The sequence below is a fragment of the Protopterus annectens genome, chromosome 3.part1 (assembly GCF_019279795.1).
Source record: "Protopterus annectens isolate FY-2018-M chromosome 3.part1, PAN1.0, whole genome shotgun sequence".
Classification (NCBI taxonomy): Eukaryota; Metazoa; Chordata; order Ceratodontiformes; family Protopteridae; genus Protopterus; species Protopterus annectens.
The window spans coordinates 304,782,771-304,807,853 of record NC_056732.1 but is presented as its reverse complement, the minus strand read 5'-3'; the positions used below and the strand labels follow the sequence as shown (position 1 = coordinate 304,807,853).

Genomic DNA, 25,083 nt, shown 5'->3' with positions numbered 1-25,083 from the left:
CAGGAAGAGCAAATTGATTTATAGCTTGGATCTTGTTCCTAGATGTCAATGCAGTTCTCAGGATTAATTTAAGTCTTCTAAAGTATTCCTTGCTGAGTTTTATTCACATTTGTTCATGTTTTATCGCTGATCCTTCATCAATTCCCAAGTATTTATACACTCCCTCTTGCTCAAGTTCTTTTATATAACATTCTTGTCTCAAACTGATGTTTTCCTGGTGCTGCAGTTTTCCTGCTTTAAAGGTTGCTTTTGCACATTTATCAAGACCAAATGACATTTTAATATTATCTGAAAAAGTTTTGACAACCTGCAGCTGTGCTTTCAGTTCCTCATCTGATGAGCTATACAGTTTTAAATAATCAACAAAGAGAAGATGAGAAGTCATTAGACTTTGTTGTTTTCTTGGAGCCAAATTGTAGCCATGGCCTAAGCTGTTAAGTAAACAGCTTAATGGGTTAATGGCAAGGCAGAATAGCAATGGTGACAGAGAGTCACCCTGGAATATCCTCCTTTGAATTTTTATCCCTGGGATAATAATCTGTCCTTTATCATGGCTTAATTGCAAACTGTTCTGCCATTATTTCATGGTTACTTTAATGTAGTCAACCAGTGTAGGGTGTATCTTATACATTTAAAGCAATCTTTTATCCATGAATGTGGGATACTATCAAATGCTTTTTTGTAGTCAATCCATGCCATACTTACAATCTTCCCCTTTTTACCGTTCTCCACTATAACTTTATTTAACAACAAATGATCCTTTGTTCCATATGACTTTCTTTTATTGCCCTTTTGTTCTAATGCCATAATTGAGTTTTCTTCTAAAAGACTATAAACTCTGTCGGCGTCAATTCCTGTGTATAGTTTATATGTCGTCGGAAGGCAATTTATTGGTCTATAATTTTTAGGGTAGCTTGCAAGTTCACTCTTATGTAACAGCATTATTTTGCCTGTTGTTAACCAGGTCGGTGTCTGTTCGGGGTGCGCATATTAATAAAAACAGATAATTATCTCCAAAGTGTTCAAGCTCGTAGAGATAGATGTTGTGGCTATAATGGCAGCAGTGAGATCTGAAGTATTTCCTTGCAGCATGGGTTTATGGGATAGGAGAGGAACTCAAGCTTGTGAGAAAGGTCATTGCCAAGGAAAAGGGTGCCAAGGTGACTAGTCCAACTGTTCCACTGTTCAGAAAGGACCAGACTAAATCATTAATGAACATTGAAAAGACTCAAAAAGAATGATATAATAAGGTTATGCAATTTTTTTTCCATACAGGACCATGGTAAAGGTTTGGTGAAAATATAAAAGAAGCAATAAGGAGAAGAAAAGAAAGAAAGAAAGATTTAAGAATGTGAAGATTTCCTGCGCAGATTAACACTGAATAAATAACCTTTAAAAGGATTAATGAAATATAGAAGCAGATGGACTAAAGGAAATTTAATGTAAACCACAAAATTGAGACAATGGAGCAATCTTTTTAGAATATGAAAGAATACAATTATTTTTGATAGCGATATAAAAACAATTTTAAAACAAAGGGGTAAGTAAAGCAGGAAAAGAAATGGTTTCGTATTGATATTATGAAAAGGTGGACAGGAGCAAAACTGACAAACGTGATAAGAACATTTTTGCTTTATCTGGAAATTACAGGTAGAAAGAAGTGGTGAAGTCTTGTATAATAAGAAGTGGATGTGTGCTGAAATTAAAGAGAACATTAAGTTTTGGTTATGGATTAAATGGTAGGGATTGAAAATAATGTAAAAAAGAAAGAAAATGTTTATGTATTGATGTAATATACTTAAATATACAAACTGGATTACAATATAGTACATGTATATGGTTGTAACAAAGACCCCTACTTTTTCAGTAAGTACAGTGAGATCTTTTACATCCACCTGAGCTATCACCCAGCTCAGGAAGACTTGGCCTCAATTTAACATCTCATCCGAAAGATGGCACACCCAAGACAGCAACATCCCCATATGCACTGCATGCCAAGTACTCATCTGCTTCTCAAATTAATAAGCATGATGTTATATCCTAGAATGCTACTGGCTTTGATCACAGCAATCAGTGTCATCTTCAGGTTCATTTCTCATTCTGTGCACTTCAAAGTGACTCCACCCAACCTGATATTTCACCCAGATGAAGTATTTTGTAGTTTCTGCATTAAACCTTTTTGCTACTTCACTCCCCAGTCTAGAAGCTTTCTTAGAAACCTTTGTAGGCTTAAGCCATATAGTCCACTGTTGTGTCATCAAATATTTAAATAACAAATTGTTCATATTCTTAGTATACCTAGTGATGTCTGACATGAAGACACAGAAAAATCACTGAGCTTAGGACTGACCTCTATGGAGCCTCACATACCACCCTCTCATTTTTGACCTGGTAACCCTAATTATCATTTATTGTTTCCTAGCATACATACATATTTTCACCCATGTTGTTAGTTTTCACCCATTCCAAGCTCATTCAGTTTTCCTGTCATCTCCCCAGGGTGAAACCAAGTCAAGCAGATTACTGAAATGCGTGTACCACATCCACTGTCATTTCTATGTCAAGTTTTATAGTAATGTAGTCACAGATTTAGACTTAACTGTATTGTCATGCCCTGTTGGCCATAAACCCATGTTGATTCTTCTACTTCAGGTTGTTTAAGAAATTAAGCAGCCTTTTTCTCTGCCCATTTTTATAGCCTTCCCTGCCAACAAGATGAGGCTTGCTGGTTCATAACTCCCAAAGTTTTATGAAGTATCACTGTGACTTTTGCTCAATACAGTGGAACCTAAATGCTACAAAAAATATAGAGTATGAATTATGTTTTGGGATCTGCAAACACCTACAAATTTTACCAGAATCCTTTGATCTATATTATCAGGACCGTATGCATTTTGATCCCTTTAAGCTCCTTAAGCCCTTTCCGAGAGATTTCTCATAGCTGTTCCTCTCCTTCTCCCTTATTATTTAATTGCTGATTGATTAGCTGAATGATTTCATATTTGTTAACCATATGGGAAGACTGGTCCGAAGACTATTTTCAGCCATGGCCCAGGCCACATAGCAACGACGCAGTACATTCCAGTAAATGACAATATTTGACAATGGGCATTTTAGGTGATTGACAATAACAGAACATGTTACACGGTACAGCAAGATATACATAAAACACTAAAGAAAGAAACATTCTTTTTTCAGATAAACAGCAATACAAGCGTTCTTTGATATACTAAGTATACAAAATTGCTGATTAGTGGCATAGTAAGTAAAAACAATTAGTTAAAACTTTGGGAAAAGTACAGTCTTTATAGGTTGGAACTTAAAATGTACAGTGTGTTACTTCGTATTACCAATGAAAGTACAGCTGTTTCAACTAGTATACCAAAAATGTTTGATATATATATAGGTACATATCTACATTAATCATAATGAATCCAAGCATTTACTATATAGTTTACCATGTGCAACACTAAGGAGTCTGAGTGCTTAATATCAGAGAAGATGATGTCTGATATGTTAGTCTGTATCTCTAAAGCAATCACACTTTGTCTCCTACGTGAAATGGACCTTAAGCTTTTTCTTCATGGGTAAGTTCTATGCAATCAGTCTGCAGACCATTACTAGCCAAGCCAAAAACCTATATTCAAATGTTTCCTTCAACTTCAAGGTGGACAAAACAAGATAAACCAGGGGAAAATTTGAGGTGCCCATCCAATTATCCAGGTTTACCTTGAAAGTGGCAAGTTTGCTACTTTGTAGTGGACGTGATATCAATCTGTATCACTAATGTGTGTTATTTTAAAGGTTTAGTTCCTTTGACTGGGTACTTGAGGTACCATTTGTTCTGTGAAGGAACTGGAGTTTAAAGAAGGTTGGATCTGTCATAGCTTGTAAGGTAAGACACAGATCTACATGGAAGGGTCAGTAAGAGACTGTATGGAGAGAGGTCTGTAAGATATTTGAGGCCACTGATGTTTTTAGTTATGAATCTTTGAGGTCTCTCATGTTGAGTGATATGTTTATACAAATACATGCCAAAAGGTCCTGTATATTCAATAACGAGATAAGAGTAAAGTGAAAGTAAGACTTCTTTGGACTTGGAGGAGATGCCTTTGAAAATCAGATGAGCCCAACAGAAGGCTTTGTGAACTACTGTGGAGACACGATGGTCATATGATAAGGAATTATCATCAAGAGTGCCTAAATCCCTTAGTATAGTGCCTCATTGGTGTGGTGTGTCACCTATATGGTATGAGGAAATGTTTTGTTTACCAAACTGAACTATATTACATTTTTCCCATTTAGTTTGACACTATTGTCCATTGCTCTTGCAAAAACGGTAAATATGGTCTAACCCAGGTTAGAGCAATTGAAAGTTAGTGGAAGACTGAATAACAACACTTATTTTGTAGACATCTGCAAACTTAAATAACCATAGGACAGGATTATTGACCTGAAGGTCTGAGAAACTGATGCCAAATAAGAGAGGGCCCAACACTGTGCTACACCACTGGTAACATTTTACTTTCAGAAGTGGCACTGGGACCCTAACCACATGGATTCTATCAGACAACCAGCTAGTTATCCAGCTTACAGTATAATGATATATATTCAAATATATAAGTCTGTCAATACAGCTTGCAAGGGTTAATTAAGAGATCTTAGTCAATAGGTTTGCAAAATTAGCAACACCCATTAGTTATTTAATGTACAGGGACATCCCAGTAGAAAGCAATATGCCTGTTTTGGTAGAAAACCTGCACACTGACACTGACATTTTTTACTGAAGTTATCACTTACTATTCCCTCTAACTGCAGGGGAATAATACAATATATAAAAAATGAATGAATTAATTGATTGACTGGTTAATTAACTGCTAGCAGCAATAATGCAAGCAACTGTAACAGCAGAAGTTAGAAGGGCCTAAAATTTCCTTGATGCTTGCTAACCTCGTTTTTGTAAAAAGCCATAGTTAGAAAACAGAAAACAGAACTAAAGCAAATATCTCCAGTAGCAGCTGCAAGCACAACTTATATTTTATATCTTCCAACAATTATATTCTACACCAATTTTGAAATATTAGGTGGAGAAATTATTTTACATCAAAATATAATAAAGACATAGACTTATTATAAACCTAATACAAAACAAGTAAACAGATTGTCCATTTTTATGTGTAATAATGCCCTCCAAGGTGGGTGTTAAAGAGAAATAATGGACTTTCCAGGAGTGGGAGGCACAACACCAATGGGAGATCTATTATTTCCCTATAATGCCCACCCTACCAGGCTTTATTTCTTGCTTACTTCATTAGGCATTTTATCCCTTTTTTAATTTTTCCAAGTCATTTTATATCATGAGGCACGGTCAATTTTACAGAAGTATCTTTCTGTGCAGGCTAAGATAAAGTTATGTCATACCATTATGTGGTGCCATGACTTCTTAGGTCAAAATCTGTGTTACATACCATGAGGATAATTTTAGGAGGGGGACAGTACTGATCACTCAAGTCATTTAAAGGTTAATGTGCTAAGTAGAAAGGTGGCTCTAGGTCTTACTGGTAACCTCTTAGTTTTACTTAAAGCTAAACAGTGATGTTCAGTGGGCTCAGATAAATGAATAAAACAGAATTTTGTTTTCAATGGTTTGCACTGAATTTGTACTGTGTGGAAACAGAAGGGCTATAATGGAGAATGTGTACTCCAATCTAGGTTAAAGGATATTTAGCCATTCCTGCTTCAGTGGTGAAAAGGTGTGTTATTTATTTTATAGGAAGTTTTTAGTTAATTTAAGACTTTGGAACTCAATGTGTAAACTGAAGGAAATATTTTGGTCTAATTCGATGCCAAGGAATACTTGATGTGTAACATATGGTACAGCTGTCCAAGGCCAAGAATACAGCTTCTATGGGACAATATCCCTAGCTGTGTTCTACATGAACTACAGAGTGAACTGGCATGTCACCTATGTGCCCTGTTCAGTCACACACTCACTTCAGCCTTTGTCCCTACCAAATGGCGCACTACTACAGTCCTCCCTCTCCACAAAGGAAGAGCAACTACAGACCCTGGGAACTACCGCCCCATTAGCCTGACAAGTCTGATATGCAAAGCTATGGAACACATCATCATAGGCCTAATAAACAAGGATATAGGGAATCTCCAAACTCTAGACCCTACACAGTTTGCTTTTGTGAAGGGTAGATCATGCCTGCTCAACTTGGTCAACTTCTTTGAGCCAAGCTGTGGATGAAGGCAAGGTGGTTCATACAGCCTACCTTAATCTGGCCAAGGCCTTTGATACCATTCCCCACTCAGGAATCATTGAAAAACTCACTAAACTAAGCATCAACTCCTAAATCACTAGGTGGGTTGTAAACTGGCTCACAGGTAGAGCCCACATTGTGAAAGTACCTGACTCCAAGTCAGACTGCCGACCTGTCACGAGTGGAGTCCCACAGGGTTCAGTCCTGGGTCCTCTCCTATTTGGTATCTACTTCTTTGAAGTCCAGGCCAACACGAAGGGATTCTGGCTGACAAGTTTGCAGACGATTGCAAGTTCGGGGCTATTATTAACTCCCCAAGTGATGCTGACATCCTACAGAAAAGCCTCACTGAAACCAACGACTGGTGTCAGAACCATGGCCTTAAGCTCAATGCCAAAAAATGTGTCATCATCCCCTTTGGGAAAAACCCAGCTCTTATGAATTACCACATCGATGGTAGTCCACTGAACACAGAAGGCATTATAAGAGATCTGGGAACACAGGTTGACAGCAACCTCTCTTTTCACCACCACATTGCCACTGCGGTCAGAAAGTCCTTCTATGTGGCACATCTCACTACTAAGGGTTTTGCATATAGGAAGAAAGAGGTCATTGTTTCCCTCTACTCTTCCCTCATTAGGTCAATCATTGAGTAAAATGCCCCATTTGGCATGTACCTCACTAAACACCTGCAACAACTGGAGAGGCCGCAAAAGTACCGCACAAAGAGGATCCTAGGCCTTAAACATTTGTCCTACATGGATAGACTCAAAAAACTCCAACTATCGCCTACTTAGAGGTGATCTCTGCTTTACTTACAAAGCCATGTCTGTCCAAGCTCTGTTAGAAATGCTGCATCTACAGAAATCTCAATCCCTCCACATCACACACTCCAGAGACCTCAACGTCATTACCACAATCAACAGAACATGCTGGAAGGACAGGTTCATAACCCAGAGACTCCCCATGCTATGGAACAGACTTCCCATACATGTCAAGCAGAGCACCTCACTGGCCCTCTTCAAGAAAAATCTTGATGAGTGGATGGGAAATAGAAAATTCACCCCGGGGATCACTCCAGTGGCTCTACTCAACACAGGCACTAGGAAATAAGGTCAGGTGGAATGATGCCAGAGTAATCCAATTAGCTAGGCTTGCAAAGGATCCAGGGCCATTAGACTAGTACACACCTATGAACCTATGAATTATCAGTAGAGTCCTTAAAAGATAATGACATACTCCCACTCTTGTACTCCCCATCCCCTGTCTCTTTCCGAATGACTAAGGTGAAAATGTCATTATAAATTTCTGCTTTGTCAGCATCCTCACTACACACCCTATCTTTTTTCTTGCAGTCCCAATAGCTCTGTTTTCACCTTCCTTTGTTTATCTAGATACTAAAGAAATCTTTCCTTCCCATTTTAATTCTTGCTCCTAATTCACTCTTTGGTCTTGACTTGGCCTTTTACAACCTTAGATGTCCTTTTCCTCTTTTTTTTTTCTCATAACCCTGTTTGTAATTCTCTCTCCTCCTTTCCAGTGTTTCCAGTGCCATTTCCCTTGCTTTGACTGTCTATTTTACTTCCCTCTGAAACTCCACTTATCCTTTCCTTCCCCTCACACTGCCCTTTCAAAATCTGTTCATTCCTTTTGTGTATCTTCATTTACACATTTTTGCCTGAAACAGCTCCACACCATGTGCAACCTGCCTTCCTATAGTCCCACACCTTGGACTAGTTTGTCTATATACGATCATCTTTCCCCACTCTGAGACGTATAGTGGCAGAATTACTGTTGGTCCCTACTTCCAGGTCTCCACACCTTCCATCCTTGTTAAGTACAATGTTTCAAGCCCTTCCTTTCCTTTCTTTATGTCATCCTGTAGTAGCAAAGAATATCTCACTTGGTTTTTCTCTCTTTTCAATTAGCTAAGTTTAATTCACAAATGTGGGTAAGGTCTCCTGTAAGTGTGACTTTTCGTTGTAGTCCTTATCTTTTTGTCATCTCTCCTTTTTATGTCTAATGGTCAAGTTTTATATCCAGCCATTAGCTTCTCCCTCCCTTCTTGTTAGACTGTCAGGGAACTTTTGATCCTTGAAGCCTCAATTTTGTCTTTTCTTCATTTTCGCTAACCCTACAGGGAATGCCATGCTTCACACAGGCTGTTACTTTTCCGTCTCCTATCATGTCCCTACTAAGGATTTCATCACCTCATATCCTAACAGTTGCATGCCCCTGTACCCTTAAACATTTGTCTAGGCTTTAGTCACCCTCCCAATACAGCTGCCAGTCTAATAAGCATTATGGTTTGAAGCTTCATCATTTTAGAAAGCTGACTTTCCACAATGAAAATGCCTGTAGCACGGTCTCCTTAAAATGTACTAAATAATTATTCGGCTTCTTCTCATCCTGGACAGGAACAAAATGAATATGAACAAATGTTATCCACATGTAAGTTAATGACAATAAAAGCGCTAGTGATAATATGTGCAGAAACATTTGCAATGAGTGAAAACAAAATGTTGAACTGACATGCTGGCAGAAACAGCGTCAAAGGAAACACAGAGATTGCAATTTAACACTGTTTCATTGTTTTGTACTAATCTGCATTAACATGAAAATGGCAATACCGTGAAAGGCTGTTTATGCTTTACTGAAAATATACTGAGTTTTAATACCAGTGACTAAATACATTTTCTTTTGACAACCAGTCTAAACTGTCTTATAGTTATTTCCTGATATGAAGTGGCAACACCATCCTGTCGATGCTTTCCCTTGTACATGCGGAGTTTTAATGTTAGTCACTGATTTTATTTTTAATATGGTCTGTTTTATTAGTGTTTGATTCAAGCGTTAATACATGTATAACTGCTGCATTATCCACTTTGCTGATCTAGAATAGGTAACTATGCAAGTATGTAGAAAAAAATAATGCTGCTATAAAAAGGCACTGAATCCAACATTAGAAATTCTCAAATGCATACAGAGGCAGAGAGAGAGAGAGAGAGAGACAGAGAGAGAGAGAGAGAAACAAAGAGAGAAATTAGTGTAGCCAACCAATCAGCATATTTTGGAAGGAAACCAAGGTAGCCAAAGAAATCCCACCCAAAGAAAGGGAAAACACACACACTTCACAAAGAAACTAACCAGAGGACAAACTTTAATTCAGAGTACTGGAGCTGTGAGACAGACACTCTAACACTGGGCCATTGTTCTGTCCAACATACATAATATAATTCTCACGGTGAGAGAATGGGTGACTAGAAAAATGCATATTTTACATAAATACTTGATCCAGTATGCATGGTACAAAGCAGGTTATCACGTGCACTGTTTATTAAGGAAATAAAATGCATATGACCTATTCAGAAACATGCTGGGTGCATTAATGAATGTGCTATTTTACCATGTGTAATATATAGACTGATGGTACTAATGGACTTACGTCTGCACGTGTTCTACAAAATGAATTTATGTGTGATCATTATGGGACTATTAATGCATCTCTGTACTGCAGTGTACACTTAAATGTTCCTCCTCCAATGCAAGATCAAATCCCTGATAGTGAAGCACCCTACCTACTCTCAGTAGTTGTACAACTATCTACTGTCTTAATCATAACAGCTACAAAACCACTGGCCTTCCTAAAATAGGCAAATAGATATTACACAACAGTAAAGAGATTCTGTGGGAATAAAACATTCAAAATTATGTTCAGATGGAGTGAGGGTTAAGGAAATGAAGGAACTGAATTGGTGTACTGTCTGAATAATAATTGTTAAAAAAGAAATGTATATGCTGCATGAAAAATGTTACTGTGGTTTGTTTTATTTTATATTAATGTTTGAGCACCTGTGTTGCTATTTTAGTTGTGTTTTAATAAAGATGTTTATATTAAAAACACTAAAAAGATGGAACAAATAGGTTTTAGGAATTAACCTCATTCTAGAAAACTGCAATTATTTTACTTAAAATCTAATGTCACATACAAGTCCAAATACATTTATAAAAATGGTAAAATCTTTTGTTCCTCTTCCAGCCTAGTAGGCTCACAATATTTATGTCAGTGACTATTTTTTAACTTTGCATGTTCTAGTTATCTGGTGGCCTTACCTCTATTGTCATGAAGCACTGCCCGTAATCATCCAATAGCTTTTCTTTTTACCTGGACCACTAAAATACTTTATTTTAATTAATTACTCATTTATTTAGTGACTTTGCTGACAGGGCTAGTTCCACTAGCCCAGTGTAGTGTTTTCAGGGAAGACTCAAGGTAGTATTCATACTGACTAGGGAAAATTTGACTAGGGTACTGGGGAACTTCTTCAACAAGTGCCATTAGATATTTTACAAGCACCTAAGATACCACCAATTCACGTAAGTGAGACCTCAGTTTACTATTTCATCTGAAGGATGACAAACTCAGGAGTGCAGCATCCCCCTTATGCAGCACAGCAGTTTAAGTATTGGGAACCTGGTGTAGGAATAGAGCCCATATCCTTCTGATCTTTTATCACCAAATGTGAGTGTGCTACCTTTTGAGCCACTAATACTGCTGGAACAGGTGATGCAGTTAATCCCACCATCCTGAGGTGATCCTCAAAGACTGATGCTGTCAGACTCCAGTTTTCACAATTCAAACTAAGATAAGAAATGATTTAGCTTGTTGTACATCACCCGTAACTTAACTCTCAGGAAGTATATGTCCACTCTTTACACTATGTCTGGCAAATGGTTGCAGTGGTGTTTGCACATCTGCAGTATTTACTTCTTTTTGTGGATTTTGATCAGTTGGGTATTCATTAGGGTTAGAAATTACCTTCAGGGCATACAAAGACTTGGCAATTAATCACATCAACTTTAATGGGATCATAAGGGTAACATAACTATAGCAGGTGATCACTTATGTCTACAAGGTTTAGAAGACTAAGTTAAATTATTGAAATGAAAGTTGTGTACTTGCCATAATGATAGATCTATGTTGTCTGATTTTTATCTGGATCGACTATAGGTTGTCGGATCTGACCTCAGCACTGAATCTGAAGCTTTTCATTTCTAGGGCTCTGACTCCACCCTTACCAATAATTCCCTGATCTCCATGTTACTACCTCAGAACGAGCTTGCCCCCTGACAAAATAATATTGCAAAGCACAACCATGTAATTATTTGCTAGTGAAATAACTCCAATTCTGACTAATTTCTAAGTGATATGAAAGAAGACATGACATGGTTATACGACACTGGCAGTAATGACTGTTTTTGTGACAGAGAATGCCACAGACGACCATGTGAGTCTCATTTGTAGCAATATGACAGGGGGCAGGTGGGAGGGATGTTGAAATGGAGGAAAATCAGACAACATGGATCTATCGTTATGGGAAGTACATAACGTTTGTATCCAGTGTTGTCTATTTTCATCTGATTTAACTGTGGGGCAGATTCCCAAACACATATGCCCAAGTGGTATCAAGGAACAACACCCCAAAGAAACGTGGAACCAAAGGATGAAAAAGACCTAGACTGTTCATCCACTGTATAATGGGACACAAATGAGTGAACTGTAGACCAATCAGCAGCTGCACACATATCATCAATAGGTAGTCTACAGGTAATCATCACTTAATGTCCAGGATAGGCTCTATCCCATTGAACGTTAAGCTGCTAGGATGTTAGGTGAACACCATATACTCTACATTGTGCTTTGCTTAATATCCTTCTGCACAACAGCTGGCCACATGTATGTCCACTTAGCACAGTATGAATGTAAATGTGGTTGGACGTTGTGCAGAAGAACATTAAGTGACGCACACCTGTATTGGCTAAGGCTGTAGAGATCCACTACCCTTGTGGAGTGACCCATAGGCTTAAACTGTGGAGACAACCCCTTTTTATTGTACACATATGCAATACAATCAGACAACCATCCAGACAGAGTAAATTTAGCCACTGCCTTGCCCAATTCTGGGTTAGAGAATGCCATAAATAGTTGATCAAACATTCTTTAAGGCTTAGTTCTATGAAGACAAAACCTGAACTGGTGATGGACATCCAGCATATTAGGGATGCATACACCTTTGCTGAAAAATAATGAAAAAAAGCTGGGTAGATTTATTGCCTGATTAAGATTAGCTTTGGATGCCACCTTAGGAAAGAAGGACAAATTAGTTCTCAGTGAAACCTTGTCCTTATGAAAAACCAAATACAGTGGTTTGCAGGATAGTGCATGCATCTCTAATATGTGCTTGCTGAAGTGACAGCCACAAGAAAAATTATTTTCTAAGAGAGGAATTTTAAATCCAGTGATGTAGCTGGTTCAAAGGGTGACTGAGTCAATGCTTGTAACACAAAAGTAATGTCCCCAGGAGGAACCGGATCTCTGATTGAAGGTCAGAGGAGAAAAGTTCCCTTTAAGAAAGCTTTACAAATCATCAAGGAGGCCACAGATGAGTTGTTCTGGCCTATCTAAAAACCTAGAAATGGCTGCCAAGTGAACTTAGATGGTTGAATAACTAGACCCATTTTGAAAAAATTCTAATAAAAACTTTAGAATGGATGGAACAGGAACTGAAAAGGGGTCTAGACCTTTGGATGCTGCCCAACAGAAAATCGTTTTCATTTGCTATGGTATATTTTGGTAATGATCTGTTTTTGAGATGCTGAAAAGAGATGAATAACTGATGAGGAAAGCCTGGCATCTCTGGCTAATGCCAGAACTGTAGGAATCAAGCGGTCAGTTTCACAGCCTTGTGGTCCAGGTGAGCTAATCAGGACGGGTGGGTTAGTAGCTCTGGATACTGATTCAGTTTCCATGCAGGATGCACTAGCAGAGACCACAGGAATGGAAACCATATCTGCTGAGACCAGAAATGGGCAATGCGGATCACCTTGACCTTGAACATTCTTGCTTTCTGTATAAACGTGTTCATTAGAAGCAATGGTAAAAATGCATAAAGGAGACCCAAGTGTCAGCTGTGGACAAAAGCATGCCTCTGTGACTGTTCTTGCAGAGGGATCAGGGAAAAATAGCTGCTGCACTTCTGGTTTAGATGGGATGTAAGGAGGTTGCAGCAAGGTTGGCCCCAGTGACTGAATATCAAGTTTGCCACTGTTGGACTGAGATACCACTCATGAGGCATTAATACAGATCTGCTCAATTTGTCCTCCTGAACACTGGATGACCCCGGGATATCTGTTAGAAAGCTGTCTGAAGACACTGTCCATTGCCAGACCCTCAAGGCTTCTCGACCTAAGGTGTTGGAATAAGTTTCTCCCTGTTTGATGATGTACCAGACTATTGGCATATTGTCGGTCTGTCTGTACCTGGATCACACCTCTGAAAGAATGCCCTGAAAAGCCTACAATGTAAGGAGGACTGCTCTCATCTCCAGAACACTGATGTGAATTTTGACTTCTATATGTTACAGGTGCCTTGGACTGTCTTCTCTTCTAAATGCCCCTCTCACCCTAGAAGGGACGTGTCTGTTGTCACTACTGTCACAGAGAATCCATTAGGAATGGTCATCCATCTTGTATCAGAAGGAGACGTTATCCACCAAGTTATGTGTTTCCTGCAAATCTGAGTAAGTCTTATCTAGGTGTGGAGTGGACAGAACCTTTGGGACCGTTGTACCGCTAAAGTCCACTGGAGAACTTTCATATTTATTTATTTATTCACATTTGTTTACTTGGAAAGTCCAACTGGGCACAGTGCTATTTTTCAGTGGAGGCCCGAGGGTAAACGCTCCAAGGTATCATATTTAATGCAATCAATATTTACAATAACACAGTGAATACATAGCATAATAGTCAGTATAATAAAATTTGTATTAATATTCACAAAGTACAGTTGTGTACCTACCATAAATGTAGATATTCGAGTGTATTCACTGTTGCACTCATTACACTTGGGTTCTCCTGCTGGCAGGCTACCCGCAGTCGGCCTGAATTCCAAAGTCTAGGTTTGGCATCGGTTGCTGTCGCCTCTTCCCTGACGTCAGTGCGCCAGGGGTATAAAAGATGTAGCCGACGCCATTTTATTCAGTTTTTCTTGCCCCAGATGTCAGGTGCCCCCAAACTGGATGGCTAAAAATTATGCCAATAAATATGCATGCAGTAAAATAAACATTTCCTTCATCTACTAGCAAATACACCACATAGGTTGTATAGGATAGAGAAGTACAGATAAGTCCCAGCAAAGAAAAACGGGGATGGTGGGTGGGTAACCTGGACTGCAACAGTGAATACACTCGAACATCTACATTTATGGTAGGTACACAACTGTACTATGTTCATCATGTTTCACTGTTGCAGTCATTACGCTTGGGTTGAATCCCAAAGCTGAGGATGGGTGGCTGGGTCTACATAGGATTAGGAGAGGCTATAAGGCCCTGCAGAACTGCAGTGGCAAAGCCTGCTCTGGATTTAGAGTAGAGAAGTAAGTGGTAGTGCTTGGTAAAAGTGTGCACTGAACTCCACGTTGCAGCCTCTAAAATGTCTTTGGTTGGTACTCCTCTGAGGAAGGCTGCTGAAGTGGCTGCTGCTCTGGCTGAATGTGGCCTAATGCCCTTAGGCACTGATTTGCCATGTTGTGAATAGCAGAAACGAATGCAGTGGCCTATCCATTTTGTCTGCTTTGAGATAGCCTTTCCTTGTGATCCTGCAGCATATGCCACTAAGAATTGCTCAGTCTTTCTGAAAGCTTTAGTTCTGTCCAAGTAGAAGCGTAGCTGTCTGTGTATGTCCAAAGAATGCAGGAGTCTCTCACCCTTATTCTGTGGTTTTGGATAAAAAGTGGGCAAATGAATGGTTTGGTTAAGGGCCACACTGGACACTACCTTAGACATAAACGTTGGGTTTGTCCTCAGAGAAACCCTGTCTGGATAGAAAATGATAAAAGGTTCCACAGCCATGAGTGCCTGTAACTCTGAGACTCGTCTTGCAGAGGTTATTGCTAGGAGCAGAGCTGTTTTCCATGATAAGAACTTTATTTCAGCTGTACTGGCTGACTCAAAAGGAGGCAGTGTAAGTTTTTCCAAGACATAATTGAGGTCCCATGCAGGTATTGGTGCTCTCCTTGGAGGTCTTATGTTTTTGGCCCCTCTGTGGTACTGCCTTAGCAATGGATGAGAAAAACATTGGTGGTTCCGTATTGTAATGAGCTGAAATGGCAGAGGCATGGATTTTAATTGATGAAAAGGAGAGGCCTTTGTCCAGCATCTCAGTTAGGTATTGTAAAATCTGAGGAATATTTGGTACAAACGTGTCAATTCCTTGTGCCTGGCTCCAAGCACAGAATCTCTTCCATTTTTCTGCAAAAGATTTTCTGGTACTGGGCCTCCTGGCCTCCAAAATAACATCCATCACTGCTTTAGAGAGAGGTGTGTTCTCAATGGCTACATTATTCGCCATGCCGCCAGATTTAGGGTCCTGACTTGGCTGTGCAGGATCTGATTGTTTCATTGGGTCAGTAAATGAGGAATTAGAGGTAATGTCCAGGCTGGGCCTTGAGACAAGCTCTTTAGGATTGGGTACCATTGCTGGCAGGGCCAGTCTGGGGCTATCAGAATAATTTTTGGCTTCTCTTGTCTGACCTTTAGGAGTACCTTGGGGAGGAGAGGCAGAGGAGGAAAGTCATATACTGTTAGGGTTTTCCAGCTGAATGATAGAGCAGCCACTTTTCATGCTAGCTTGTGAGGAATCTCTGCAGTTGGCAGTTGTGAGGAGAGGCAAACAGATCTATGTCTGGGCATTCCCATTTCTTTGTTATCATGCTGAAGACTTGTGGATCCAGTTTCCACTTGTGGGGATCCATGAGGTTTCTGCTTAGTTCGTCTGCCAGAGAATTTTTCTTTCCTGGCAGGAATTGTGCTTGCAGGTGTACTTGATAAGTCAAAGTTGTGTCCCACAAAGTCATGGCTTGTCTGCAGAGGGGATAGGAATGTGTGCCTCCCTGCTTGTTTATGTACCACATGACTGTAGTATTGTCCGTCCTTATCAGTAATTGTCCTGGATGAAGTAGATCCTTGAAAGCTGTCAGGGCATTCTGAACAGCCAGCATCTCTTTTTGATTGATATGAAGATGCATTTGGCTTGTGGGCCATGTGCCCTGAATATATTTTCCTGCCATGTGTGCCTCCCAGGCATAATCTGATGCATCTGTTGATATTGACTGCCTGGCTGTAGGTAGGGTGAATGGCTGTCCCTTGTTGTGGTGACAGGCCTGTGCCCACCATCGAAACTCCTGTTGCAGGCAAGGAATGAGGGTAATTAATGTTTCCAGGCTGTGGCAATGTTGAGCCCAAACACTTTTTAGATACCATTGTAGTTTCCTCAAATGCAGTCTGGCATATAGAATTAGCAGAATGCAAGATGCCATGAAGCCCAAAGCCTGCAGAATTTTTTTTTTTTTGCAGATAACTGGGTCTTTGTTGCCAACATTTTGAAGTAAGAAGTCAGTTGCCTTTGTTTGTCTGCCATGAGATAAGCCATCTGGGCAGTTGTATTTAAGCTTGCACCCAGGAATATTATCTTTTGAGAGGGTACTAGCTTTGATTTCTTTTCGTTTACTGTGTACCCTAGGCAAATTAATAATCTTTTTACAAACGCCAGATGCTTTAGTAGAATGTCCTTGTTCTCCGCTTGAATAAGGCCAAGTAAGGGTATATTTGAATTCCTCTTTGTCTGCAAAATGCAATTACTGGTGCCAGGCATTTTTTTAAGACCCTGGGCGCAGTAGATAAGCCAAAGGGCAGTGCAGAGAATTGGTAGTGCATTGAGCCGGCAATGAATCTGAGGTATCTTCTGCAAGATTGGCTGATTGGAACATGCAGGTATGCCTCTTTTAGGTCTAAAGTTACAAGCCAAGCCTTCTTGCCCAACATGGGCAGAAGCTGCTGCAGAGTCAACATTTTGAATTTTGGAACGTCCAGAAATGTATTTAGAATAGACAGGTCCAGTATTGGTCTCCAGGCTTTGTCCTTTCTGGGTACCAAGAAAAGCCTTGAGTAAAATCCTTGTCCCTGCTCTTGCTGTGGTACTTGCTGAATGGCCCTCATGTCCATGAGGGATTAAACTTGTTTTTGTGCCTCTGCCCATTGATTGTGTTGCAGGTCTGGCATACCTTTTGCCCTTGGCAGGGTGTGAAAGTGGAACCTGTAGCCCTGGGACACTATATTTAAGACCCATTTGTCCTGGGTGATCATGTGCCAATTTTGAGAAAAAAGTGCAAGTTTTCCCCCTAAGGGGAGTGTCAAAAGATAAGTGCTTGGAGCTGGCAAAGGAAAGTCATTGGAACTGTTTATGTATGGCTGTGATTTGTCTTCTCCACATTTGGAGGTAGAATTGCCCCACTGTTTAGGCCGGTATGAGCCCTGGAGCTGGGATCTGCCTCTGGGGCGTCTGTATCTGCCTCTTTGTGGCCTGTCTGACACTGGGAAGGACCAATTCTTAGTAGGCCAGTTCCTGCTAAATCTGGGTGGCTGTACCTGTAAGAAATCCTTTACTGTTTGCATAGATTTCGCTTTGTCCTCCATTTTCTTCAACTCCTCCTCCTCTGCTTTAGTACCAAATAAAGTATCATGCTGTAATGGAGCATCTAATCATTTTGCTTTAACATGATCAGGCAGATTTTGTTCCGTTAACCAAGCATGCCTCTTAATGATAGAGCCCGTAACTGCGGCCCTGCAAGAGGCCTCCAGAGAATCAAAACCACATTGCAATGTATGCTTTCCCACTTGTTCAGTTGCATGCAATAAATCCTGCATTTCCTTATTTTCAGCACAATCAGAATTTGCCAACATTTTTTGTTTTAGCAGTGACATTAAGTATCGCTGATATTAAAGCATATGAAATTGACAATTTAAAGCCCTCGCAGCCAAAGTAGCAGAAGTGTAAACCTTTTTCCCCCATCTGTCTAGTGCCCTTGAATCCCTATCAGAGGAGATAGGATTTTTTGCAGTAGAAGCCTTGACCCCCTTGGGACCCTGAGAAATAGATTCTGGGTCAGCAGCAGGGTTTTTATAAAGACATTTATGCGAATCTGGAACCCTGTAGTATCTGTCTGGTTTAACAGGGGCAGGGGGTAGAGAGTCAGGAGAAAGGCCGGACTCTGAAAATACATCATCCACAATGTCTAACACAGGGGGAATAGCAAGAGGCCTGTGCTAAAGTCGTAAAAGAAAATCTCTAAGCCTTTTCTTTGATTCTGAGTAGTCTTGGCTCTCCCAGTGGAAGTGCTCCCTCATGGTATGCAGGGCTTCCCCAAAATAATAATCCTCAGGAGGGGAGGCTGAAGGGATAGATTCTTCAGTATCAGAATCCTCATAGGGAGGAAGGGAGTATTCTTGTTCAGAAGAGGAGTCAGAGGAAATGGAAACCTGATCTGAAGATTCATATTCTGTCTCTTGCCTAGGCCTTTTATCAGGAGGGGGATGGGAACCCCTGATCAAGGTAATTAGATCTTCGGCCATATTGAGCATCTGTTTTTTAGGCATGGAAGTCTGTCCAGGAGAATGCTGTACTTGTTTCTTTGTCTTTAGAGTTACTTTAGACTTTGCTTTAGAAGCTGAGGTAGGCTTTACATATAACTGTGTAGGTGTGAAAACACCCTCAAAAGCCAATGCCTGCTCAGCGGCTCCGGACCAATCTGAGGGAATAGTTTCTGAGTGTCCATTACCTTGAGTATCCAGAGGCCTAGCTGGCTCCACGTGGGAATCGGCAGCGGCCTGTGGCTCTGAGGTAGCGGGCGTCAGGGGCTGCGAAAGTGCCTCACTGAGAACCGGCGAACCGGCGACTGGCTTAGCGGAAGCCTCGTCGTCAGTTTTGGACCTCGGATGCCTGTTCTTTTCTTTTTCCTTGCATTTTTTATAAACTCCAGTCGTCGGCTGTTCCAACGGCATTATATAATTGAACCTTCGGCCAAAGTAATGAAAGGCAAAATCGTACCGACGCTTAATAGTGCGTTGGTTAAATCTAGCACAAAACCGACAGCTAGCAACGTTGTGATCAGGGCCTAGGTAAGGAATACAGTAAGAATGGAAATCCTTATGAGGTATTTGCTTCCCACAAGAAATACAATTGTTAACTTTTTCTGACATCAGTCTGGAGCAAGAAAAAATTATCCCCAATGGGGTACTTAGCTTTAATGAAGACTTCGGATCTGAAATTAGTTTTTGAAAATCTCAGGAATCGGCCGACCGGCACTTGCGAACTGCTTTTGCTTCGGGCATTGTGCGGCAAGAAAGACTGGGAAAATGGTGTCGGCTGAATCTTTTATACCCCTGGCGCACTGACGTCAGGGAAGAGGCGACAGCAACTGATGCCAGACCTAGACTTTGGAATTCAGGCCAACTGCGGGTAGCCTGCCAGCAGGATAACCCAAGTGTAATGACTGCAACAGTGTAACACGATGAACATCATTAAATTTGCAAGTCTTGTACTGAAACTTTACAGATAGAAGAGTGATGTATAAGTTAGATAGGAGTACTTTAAGAAATACAATAGAGTGAGGTATTACAGGAGACATGCAAGTTTGAGTGTTAACAGGGAAGTAGCTATGGAATACTAATTTGGTTATGCTAAGTACAAGTAGGTATAATAGTTTAAGAATTGCAATAAAGTGAGGTATTAGAAGGGGATAATCAGATGAAGTGATTTAGTAATTTAAAGGGAGGTATAAAAAAACGATGAAGGGTGTTAGAGAGCTATGTCCCATATGAGGAGCAGGGTCAAAGGGACAAACCTAGGAGGCAGAGAGGACATCTTTCAGTAATGGTTTGAAAAGATGGAGATGTGTGATAGACCTGTCTAATACAGGAATTTTACTCCAAGTTCTGGCTACACTAGTGGAATATAGAGACTGACCCCAGCAGCTCTTCATGGTTTGTAGATGGTTTGGTAGACAGTATTTGACTAGGGGTCTAATTGCTGGGCAGGCAGATGGGGTATGGATGATTTTATGGGTTAAAGTGAGCTAAGTATAAGATAGGTGGTAAGGAAGCTAGAGCCAGTTTAGTGTTTTTAGTGCTGTGGTGGGCTCAGTGAGGTTTGTTGCAAATGAATCTGGCAACTTTGTTATAGCACTGCTGAAGTTTAGAACTAAGTTAGCCTTGTAGATTGGCCATGATATCTCCATACAGGACAGGGGTAAAAGGTAAATGGTAGCTACAGTTACCATGGCAGAGTCTGTAAGGAATTTCTTTACTCTATGTAGGGTGCCAATTTTTTGATGGCATTTTGATGGCATTTTCTTTATGTTGTTGCAGATATGTATTTTGAATTTAAGACTATCAATCGTGGTATTATTTCAGGGAAAAATTAACATAGTTTTTTTTTATGGAAATGGGATTTTGGAAAAAAGAGAGGTAATTTAGTTTTTATTTCGGGGGGGGGGGGGTAGTAGCAATTGATTATCCTGGAGTCGACTTTCAACAGAGTTAAAGGCTTCTTGAGTAATTCTCTGAATATGCATTAGGTTTTTGGAAATACTACTGGGGTTGAATTATCAGTGTATTATATGAGAGAAGCTTGTTGAGAGGATTTATATAAATTGTTAGTGCATATATTAAAGAGCAGAGGGCCAAGAATGGAGCCCTGTGGCACACCAGTATTAACAGAAAGGAAGGAAGGGAGAAAAACTGGAGAAGCATTTAACAGACTGTTATCTATTAGTTAAGTAACTGTTAAACCACACCAGTGTGGGTTGTGATAGCCTGAGGGGATACAGTTAGTAGAGGAGTTTTTGGTGAGAGACTAGATCAAAAGCTTTAGAGCGATCAAGGAATTCAGAGGAATCAGGTTTTGTCTCTGGCTTTGTTAATAGAATCTGTGAAAGTTAATAAGGCTGTGGTAGTGCTATTGGCAGATCTAAAATCATGTTGTGTGGTGGTCAGGAGCTTTTCATGAAGTTGTTTGTGAATGCACTTCTCTAGAATTTTTGACAAAGGGATAACATGGTGATAGGTCTGAAATTGGTTATGAAACGGGATGATGAAGAATTTTTTCCACAGAGAAGGGACATACGATTCCTTGATAGGATCTGTTAATTAGAAGAAACACAGGATAGATTATAGAACTGGCAGCCATCTTGAGGTATTCTGCTGGGAGGATGTCTGCTGAAGAAGAACAGAGTTTCGGTTTAAGAAGTAGCTATTTGATGTAGGAGGTTGGGGTGGGTTTTCTGATGAAATAGGCTGTGTTTGCTGTCAGAGGAGAGGGCATGTCAGGCTTGTTGGGAGGAAAATCTTTAGTAAGGGCTTTAATGCTTTCAATAAAATATGTGCTAGACTGAGCAGTTACTTTTCAGGGAGCGTTATTTAGGACAGAATTAGTTGTGGCGTATGTTCCAGGGTGGAGTATATTATTAACAGAAGAAGACTGATTTAGTAAGGGGTTACTGAAGTGGATTTTCTTATCTGTGATAATCTGTCTTTAAGTATGGTTATGTAGTTCTTTAAGTGTTGTAGATTTTGCCGAGATTTATATTTTAACCATTCTTTCAATCTTTCATACATTAGGTGCCTGCTTCGAGTGGATAACCAAGGAGTATGTTTATTCTTTAGTCTTTTTGTTCGAGTTGGAGCCAGACTATTGAGGGCTTTCAGGAAAAGTGAGTTTAAATTTGTCTTCAGCTTTGCTAAGTGGAATATTTTTCAGGAGAGACCAGTTAAAGGAGCTTAGAATTCTGTTAAATATGTAGCAGAATTAAAATTAATGAGGTTACAGGAAGTTCTAAGCAAGTGTTGTTTGACACGATAAGTACTGAGTCTGTATGCATACACTGGGAGGTGATCACTGAAGGAATCAGAGAGGGTACTATTAGAGACAGACTGACTTAGTGAAATCGGACACCAATATACAGTCAAGAATTGAGCCACTGTATTTGGAATAGTTATAGGATGTGGGGGAGGAAATGAGTTGAGTCCATCTAAAGAGGTTTAGGCTAGATAATGGCTATTTTGTGGAAATAATCAGCCAACTGAAATTAACGGTCTCCTAGGATTATCTTTTCATTAGAAATTTTACGTACGATCCACGTTAGGAAGTTTTCTAGGGTTGTAGCATTATTACCTGGGGGAAAATGTGTGAATCAGGGGAATAAATAGTACCCCTAGATGAAGAGTGAGAACTAATAAGGCAAAAGCTTTAATTCTAAGAAAAGATTTGAGAAAAATGAACAGCCCAAAAACAGAATGCTTCTGAGTTCCTGGCAAAAAGCCTAAAGAAATCCATGGTACAAGACCAACAACAAATGACCTTAAGAAGGAAGAATTATCTAGTACTCTCACAGTAAAACATGATGTTTTATCAATAAGAAACAGTCTTAGCATATACAGTTCTTTTAAGTGCAGATACATAAACAGAAAAAAATGACAATACTTCTGCAGAGAAGTAAGCCCCCACCCCATCCCCATCACCACCTCCATTCTCTTGCCTTATCATTTTCACTCAAAGTTTGCTGTGTTTGGCAAAAACAGTAATAATGTAAATTAAGTATTACACACTTCCTACTCTTTTCCCAAGATGCTGTGACTTCAGAGAGCCTAAAGTACGGCACCTACTTCAAGCAACTACAAATCAGTACCATTTTTAGAAAGGGAGACAGAGCTAAGAAAAAAAACACACTTGAGGAACCAAACTCGAGCATTCATTAAACTCTAAGAACTACTGAAGGTAAACCGGAAAACTGGGGGAATGCAGTGAAAAGAGCTGGCAATCAAATAGATAAGAAGGGCACTGTCATTGTTATTAGAATTTCTAACATTGTATCAATTATTACTGAAAATTCTAATCCCGATTGTTGTTGCAAATTTATGAAATTAGTAATAAAGGGTCTAGATCAGCATACCGAATGCTGAAAATGCCAAATGCAATTTCATCGAACTGAAATGTGCGAAATCTCAGAAGAGTGAACTGACGGAACATCAATTTATTTCCCAGGGAAGGAAATCGGTGTTCCGTGCAAAAAAAAAAATATGTTAATACTTTAAACACTGACAGAAGTGGGGGGCTTTGCCCCCCCACACACCACAGCCCATCGTGAGGGGCTGTGCCCCCCACACCACCCTACTTAAATATACCAACTCTGAAACCGCACCACAGTGGAGGAAATAGCAAACTCCGATGACGGCCCACCGATTTCTTTCCCTGGGAAAGAAATCTATGTTCCGTCAATTCGCTCTTCTGAGATTTCGAACATTTCAGTTCGGTGAAATTAAATTTGGCATTTTCAACATTCGAAATGCTGATAGGAACCCATTATAAAGGGGGTTTCCACTCCTATAAGTCTGAATTTTGCTTCAAGTGAAATGAAGTTCCTTTTGCTGCTGAAATACAAAATATACTGAATAATATTATATAAACAAAATTCTGATGAAGGACTGAATCTAATATTTAATTCACAGTATGAAAGACACTGGACCTATTTTGTCCACTGTCCGTCATTTTCTGCTGTCTTAAAATTTACATAATCAGAAAATCTAGGAGACCCTTCATAGCTAAATGCCCCTAACACCAGCTGTGCAAGCCCACCTTGGAGGCATAAACATCATGTAAGCAGGGGGGGGGGGCTTAAGTATCCAAAATTCCAGCCTGAAAAAATGACTGTCTATCACCAGAAGGGTCTTACTCCACCACTGACCAAATGGCCTTGGAACAGGCGAATGAGTGGGTTGACCAAATGGGATATGGGGCTGATGATCTCACATACAGGGACAAAAATTATACAAAAGTACATCTTTATACTTTTAAGAAGCTCTAGTCAATCACAGACTCAATTCCTTAACATGAAGATACTGATAACCACATGAGTACTTTTAGCATTATATTTCTGTTAAATGTTATTAAATTGGTAAGAATATCACTGAAGTGGATGAATGCAGTTCTGTAAGTAACTTAAAAAGCTAAAAATAGGTTTTTGGCCCCTGTGGACTTTCAGTTGGATTTTAAAGAAAGTAATTCCCACAAAATAAATAAAGATTTATAAATGTGAATCAGTCAACTGCTATCCTAACACAAAAGCCTAAGATACTTTCTTCTTAAGAAGAATGTTATAACTTAAATTTTAGCAAACAAGTTATACTTTACTATCAGTGATGTCACCATCTCAGTAAAGGCTCTTATAGAGTTGACAAACTCAGAATAATACACTAATTTTGGAAGTAATAGTAAACTCTTAAACTAAAATAATCAAACAAGTTATGCTGAGAAAATTAGATGCTTATAAAGCTTTGAGTTCATATATCCTTTGTTTGAACTCAATTTGTTTGAACGCAATTCCCCCCTTTCTTTACTGAAGCACCCACACATCTTTGTTTCAATACTTCAACTTAACCATCGAAGATTCTTTATTCAGTTTTAGCAAATAGGCTACAATATACTGTATCAATACAGATGTCTCCATTTCAATTAGGGTTCTTGCAGGGGTAAAAAAACAGGATAGTGTATTGCTTGATTTTAGAAGTTAATCCTAAACCATCAATGTAAATAACCAACCAGGCTACAGTTATGACTTTATATTCTTCTAAATCTTTGAGATGTTATATATATAATGTCATGCCTCTGCACTGGCCCAGTAAACAAGGAGCCTCAATCCTCACCACTGGCAACAGTGGGGAACGTACACACTGGGAGGATGACAAGGACACACACAGCAAAGTGCAATTTCCCTTAAGAGTACACAGATATCACAGTCAGTCTGGGGCTGGTTTCTCCCTCTTTCTCCAGATCCCCAATAAGACTCCCCACTGGCACAGCTATAGGGTTGAGATCTCAGCTGAGTGGCCAAGCCAAAAACCTCCAGCACCCTCTCTGTCTCACCAGT

At 39.8% G+C, this 25,083-nt stretch overlaps 1 protein-coding gene across 2 annotated transcripts in view; it reads right to left on the bottom strand.

Moving 5' to 3' along the window:
• The window catches only part of ABCD2 (ATP binding cassette subfamily D member 2), a 949,133-nt gene that overhangs the window by 114,020 nt on the left and 810,030 nt on the right, over window positions 1–25,083 (bottom strand). The window lies entirely within an intron of this gene.